At 38.1% G+C, this 6,759-nt stretch overlaps 1 long non-coding RNA gene across 1 annotated transcript; it reads left to right on the top strand.

Moving 5' to 3' along the window:
* The first annotated feature begins 273 nt into the window (after positions 1 to 273).
* On the top strand, positions 274 to 2,428 carry LOC115925443. The gene is made up of 2 exons (XR_004064721.1): positions 274 to 384; positions 2,365 to 2,428. It is a non-coding gene; the product is annotated as an uncharacterized LOC115925443 (long non-coding RNA).
* The last annotated feature ends 4,331 nt before the right edge of the window (positions 2,429 to 6,759 follow it).

A 6,759-nucleotide genomic window follows, 5' to 3' on the forward strand; every position in this document is an offset into this window, starting at 1 on the left:
ATAATATATATTCAAAAGAAATTCAGGTATTTTAAACTTTTCATAAATTCCACATCAAGAACATGAAATCTTCTTGATAATAGAAAATATGAATGATTTGAATCAATATTTTATGCCTTTTAAAAAACTGTACAAATATTTTCAAAGATGGTAACAAGTCCAACTTAAAAAATAAGTTCTACTTAGGATCTTTGCGAGACACCACCCTGGTTGAATACATTGTTTAATTTCTTATTCACCTTTTTTCCTCCTTTCACCCTTATTTCAGCCGACATGAGGAAGTCGATGAGTGGGAAGAAGAACGTCTTGAGACGCTAACCCAGCAGACCCTCAAATCCACCAACGTCAAAGTGGAAAAGATTTGGAAAATGCAACAAACGAGAGGTAACACTAATGTTTAGCGTCCCTGCTCGCTTCTTTTTGGAGACCACCTCCTTTTTTCTTCTTCTTTTTTTTAATTTAATTTTGTTCTTTAAATATATTTTGAATATTTTTAAAAGAAAAAAAACATGGAAAACGCTGCTAAAATGATCTATTGCTGATTACAAAAACAAAAAAGCCTGGGGGGGGGGGGGGGGCTAACTACCAAATATGATTGCACAGTATTTATTAGGCTCATTAAAAAAAATGGGGGGGGGGGGGAGGAGATAGGGGCGAGGTTGCTAAAGTTATTCAGGGGTTAACAACCCTTCTCCTACGACAAAGGTTCCGTGGTAATTTCTGAAAACCGCACAAATTGAAGTTGTAACCTGGACCAAACACTAAATCCCAATTCTAACCCTAACCCTATAACCTTATACAGTCAAACCTGTCTATAGCGACACCCAAGGGAAACACAAAAAGTGGCCTTTATAGACAGGTGGTCTTTGTAGACAGGTTCTTTAGTACATGATTCAATGAGAAACAGTTCAAGGGAAACAACAAGTGTGGCCTTTTGTAACAGAGGTCACTAAAGCAGGTTTGGCTGTATTACAGTCAAACCTGCTTTAGTGACCACCTGCCTATCAAGACCACTTTTCTTGTCTCCCTTAGGTAGTTCTTTATAGACAGGTCACTGTACTTGTAGAAGGGATCCTGTATAAAAGCAAGGAAGGAGAAAATAGAGGCTAACCAAATTAATGATAAATTGATTGAATCAACTGTGAAACTGATAACCCTGAAAATGACCTTTAATATAGAGAAAACAAGGAGAACTTGACAATGCAATTCTTGATGAGAATGATTGATGGTTTTTGATAACAATAATTATCAATTAAAATTGTGAGGAGGAGGAGGAGGGATGACAGCATTTTATTTATTTCCTTATTAACAGTCAAACCTGCTTTAGTGACCACTTGTCTATACAACAAGCACATTTTTTGTTCCCTCTAATTGAAAAAGGTTTTCTCATTGAAACATGTACTAATTAAAGGAACCTGTCTACAACAAGACCACTTTGTGTTTCCCTTGGACCGTTGCTGTAGATAGGTTTGACTGTATAAGAAGTATGTGCTTTGTGGAACAGACACGTTGTTGCTAAATTTTGCTCAGTCTCAATGCCATGCTTGCATGCTTGCTAGGTGCCTTGTACTGCCGTTTCAAACGTTGGTGATCTGGGTGGTGTTCTCACAAAGATCCTAAGTCAAACTTAATTCTAAGTTGGACCTAAAATATTATGGAGAGCCATTATAGCCTTGTTTTGAAATATATTCAAAAGCAAAAAATTCAAGTATGTTAAACTTTTCATAAATTCCACATCAAGAACATGAAATCTCCCATGATAATAGAAAATATGAATGATTTGAATCAACATTTTATGCCTTTTAAAAATAATTTTTACAAAATATTTTCAAAGATGCTAACAGCTTCCATAATTGGTAAGTCCAACTTAAGATTAGTTCAACTTGATCTTTGTGAAAACCCCCCCTGGGCTTTCCATCTACTTCTATATCTGCATGGTTTTGTATTGTGACATTACTTCTGCTACCATGCAGTCAGCCAAATGAAACTTACAGATGTATTTCATGTACCATCTCCCCTCTGCTTATCTTTCCCTCAATTTCTCCAGTCATAATCATGTTTTCTGTGGCTTTCTCTTCTCACTGTGATATTTTGGTTGTTAGTTGAAATGAGGAAGTCGTGAATAATAACACAACATACTCTTTCAGGCTGTATGTTTGTTCAGTCATATTGAAGGTTCTATGGCGCCCTCTTGCACTTAAACATTATAGTCTCAATTAGATCACATTGGATGTGTTACAGCAACAAACTGAAGATGTACTTTCCAATACGATGTTAAGGAGGGGATCTATCAACACATACATGTACATACAATTCCATGAATTTAATTACAAAATTGTGTCTTTTTTTTTCTGTTTCATGCAGACAGAGACTTCACGGCGAGTACACCAAACAACTGACCTCTGTACTGGACCAATGGGACTCCGATTGAAGAAGATGAAAGAAAATGAGGGAAAACTTCAGGTATATAATAACTCGTAATCATTATCATCATGATCATTTAGTGTAGTTATATTTTGCTTTAATTTTTCTTCCTCTACTGCTCTTGCATACATTTGTATCTTATATCAGTGGTATTATTCACAGTGAGCTATTCATCATTGTAATTATTGTAAGGTTATTGGTGATTCTGAATAGGTCTTAACCGTATATAGCTTGGTATCATTTAATAAGTTTGGCCCAGGAGGGATTAAACCTCCTGCATGGGGTCACTATGTGGCAGGTGTTTATTAAATCATCCAATAAGGTCTCAATTAATTAAAATAAGGAAAAAGGAGACCATGGGGGCCCAATGGTCACCGCTTAGGCATTGTTTGCTATATAGAGGGCGCAAGTAGCTATAGTGCAGTGGGGCTTTTTTAATTTAGTGGCAAATATATATTAATAGCTCACATTTATAATGCGCCTAATACTTTATTTCTAGGCACAGCACATATTATTACCCAGTCATCGGATTCAGGCTTAACCGCAACACAATGTATGCACATTTTCCACTCCCTGGGGAGCATTCCAGCTAGGCACCATTTTACAAGTGCCACCTGCTAATCCAACCACAACTTTCAAATCCTACCAGGTACCCATTTAACACCTGGGTGGAGAGTGGCAAATGTAGATCAATGACTTGCCAAAGGACAGTGCTGCGGCGGGGGACTTGAACCGGCGGCCTTGTGATCCACAGTCCGGACATATCCACTCGACAACGAGACCTCTAGCATATCATGATTTTTTTTGTTGAAAAATTTGTTCCAGATGATGCTGAAGCAACAACAGAGGGTGGTACAGCAGTCGTGCATCGCCATGAATCAACGACCCAAGAACGTCCGACAGCTCTTTGAACAATACAATAAGGTATGTCCATCCAGGCTTAGAGGTCGACCCTAGCTTAACTGCAACGGTATATGATATGTCAGTAGGCCCGTCTAAAGGTAATACAAAGTTTTGGGAATTTCGAAAAATTGGTAGATAGTGATTCTTTACAATTTTGATATATTTTTGTGCCACTGTAGATGTATTATAAGCACTAGAAAATTTAGCCCCTAAAACATTTCTGCTGCGAGGGAGAAAAATGGAATATAAAAAATTACTGGTGCTCTCCGGTGGTAATTTTGAAAAATTTTAAATAGGCTACGGGCCGTACGGCCGTATGTTAGCTGCGACCATGAAAATCTCAGAATATGTAGTCGTGATATATAATTTCCAAACAGGAAGAGCTTATCGGTCGATTTTTCAAGAAACATTTTTTTTAGCTTAATTAATATATTGACCGTGAGAGGGAGCTATACAACATAAATAGTTTATTATAACAATTTCATAACTTTAAACTCGATTCAACCGCGACAACGATCACTGAATATTGTAGTACGCATAACTTCCAATATGTCATTTGAACCAAATTCATGACCCAATACCAAAACTTGTATTACTTTAATCAGCTCGAGTTTGCCAAATAACCCAGTATTTAATTATCCTGATTGCAATTAACCAGTCACTTGGGTCTTCATCAGCCCGCAGTTGCAATTAGCGGGAGATTGGTCGAGAAATATCGGAGAAAATCTTGGTCTTGTTTCCTAAATATCCCATAATTAGGAAAAATAGTGGGCTTAAGTGTGCACACGTCGTTGCTAGGTTTGGCTGAGCGTAACGGTCTGGTGAAGACACAATTTTGAGCTTCGGGAAATATTTGGCAAACTCAAGCTGATGAAGACAGGCCTTTAAAGTGCATATTATGCTCTGAAACAAAATATTCTTCATCATAGATGATGGGGAAATTTATATGGATTGACTGGTTATTATTGAATGTTGCATAAACTGTTTTTCATATACCTGTATTTGATTTGATTTGGAAGTGTATTACATTTGTCCACTATTACATCCATCATTACATCTAATTATCTAATTGAAATCCTTTTTATTTCCCTCTCTCTACCCCCCCCCCAAATCTCTCTCTCTCTCTCTCTTTCTCTTCTTCTCCTTGCCTCTCTTTGCCACTCTCACCCTTTGTCTACTCTATTTCTTTTCATAATTGTCTCATCCCCCCCCCCCCCCCCCGAAGGAAAAAATCAGTTACCACCAGTTGAAAATTCCAAACTGGTTCCAGTTAAACTTCAACTGGAACCAGTTAGATTCAACTGGTTCCAGTTGATTCTAACTGGTCCATGAATGCACATCAAGCGGAGATATTTGGTGCGACTGCATTTCATTAACGGAACCAGTCCTTATAATGACCAGTTACACCAGTGATAACTGGTCTGTTTGCATACTTCCAGTTGCACCAGTTGAAACTGATCTGTGCATGGCATATTTCCAGTTGCACTAGTTGATAACTGGTCTGTTACGCCAGTTGATAACTGGTCTGTTAATTCCAACTGGACCAGTTAGAATTTGACCAGTGTTGAATGCCAACTGGACCAGTTAGGAATTTGACCAGTTGAATGCCACTGGACCAGTTAGAATTTGACCAGTTGAATTCCAACTGGACCAGTTAAAAATCTGACAGTTGAAATACAACTGGACCAGTTAAAAATCTGACCAGTTGAAATACAAACTGGACCAGTTAGAATGACCAGTGAATTCCAACTGGTCAAATTCTAACTGGTTCGTGTGCATATTTCAGTGTGACACCAGTTAATTTGCATAATGGATATGGGGTGCGTGCCACATCTATGTTTCAAACAATTTATGAATTACAGCATTCCTTAAATACTGATGATTTAGTTATGTTGGCAATTCATTTCTAAAATACTACAAATACAAATTGCCAATGATAGGCCATTCATTACTTCGTGTAAATAAATTTAATTAAACATTAAATTAGGGAAAACATTAACTATATGAACTAAAATAGATTTGATAAAATACAAAATATTCAAAATAGTCAGTTAACAAGTCTACTTATTACCAATGCCTTTACATTGGAAATTGCAGACGATCTAGTCTTGGTTGTTGCCAATTGGCAAAATTAATTAGTACAAGTGCTACTTATGCCTTAATTAATAATTAAGTTTGCAATTGGCAGTGAATGGCCAGTTAGACCAGTTAAATCCAACTCGTAACCCTGGAAATTGAAATGGGCCAGTCGAATTCCAACTGGACCAGTTAGAATTTGACCAGTTGAATTCTAATGGTCCAGTCAAAATTCAAATGGTCTGGTTAACTGGCCCATTTCAATTTCCAGGGTTACCAGTTGGCTTTAACTGGTTTTAACTGGACCAGTTGCAACTGGTTTTTCCTCTCTCTCTCTCTCTCTCTGTCTTTGGTCTCTCTCCCTCTGTTTTTAGCTTTCTCCTTTGCCTTTTTTTTGCCACTCACCACTCCGTCTCTCACTTTATATGCCTTTTCATAATTGCCTCTCTCTTTTTCTCTCTGTCTCTCTTCCTCTGTCTCTCTTTTTCTCTTTCTTCTCCTTGACTCTCTTTACCATTTGCCTTTTATAAGTGTGTGTGTCTCTCTCTCTCTTCTCTCTGTGTGTTGTCTTTCTCCCTCTCTTTTACTTTGTCTTCTCCTTGCTTCTTTTAATTGCCGTTCAAACTCCTCTCTTATTTGCCTTTCATAATTGTCATTCACTTTCTCTGGCTCTCTCTCTCTCTCTCTCTCTCTGTCTCTTCTCTTTGCCTCTTTTTGCCACTCGCCCTCTGTCTATCACTGTATTACCCTTTCCATAAATTTTCTCTTTCTCTCTCTCTGTCTTTGTGTTTCTCCCCACTCTTCTCTCTTCTTCTCTTTCCTTCGCCTGCCTCTTTACCACTCTCACCCTCTTCTCACTCCATTTGCCTTTCATAATGTCTCTCACACATACTCTCTTTTTCTCTCTCTTTTTTTTTGTCTCCTCCCTGTCTTCTCTTTCTTCTCCTTGCCTCTTTTTACCACTTGCCCTCATGTATAATTGTTCCTCTCTCTCTCTCTCTTTTTTGTCTCTCTCCCTCTCTCTCTCTCTCTCTCTTTCTCTTTCTTCTCCTTGCCTCTCTTTACCACTCTCACCCTCTTTCTCCACCATTTGCCTTTCATAATTGTCTCTCACACATACTCTCTCTTTCTCTCTTTTTTTTTGTCTCTCTCCCTGTCTTCTCTTTCTTCTCCTTGCCTCTTTTTACCACTTGCCCTCATGTATAATTGCCTCTCTCTCTCTCTCTCTCTTTTTTTCTCTCTCCCCTCTCTCTCTTCTCTTCTCTTTCTTCTCCTTGCCTCTCTTTACCACTTCACCCTCTTTGTCACTCCATTTGCCTTTTCATAATTGTCTCTCACACATACTCTCTCTTTCTC

Source organism: Strongylocentrotus purpuratus, unplaced genomic scaffold (genome assembly GCF_000002235.5).
Source record: "Strongylocentrotus purpuratus isolate Spur 01 unplaced genomic scaffold, Spur_5.0 spur5_scaffold_18, whole genome shotgun sequence".
NCBI lineage: Eukaryota > Metazoa > Echinodermata > Echinoidea > Camarodonta > Strongylocentrotidae > Strongylocentrotus > Strongylocentrotus purpuratus.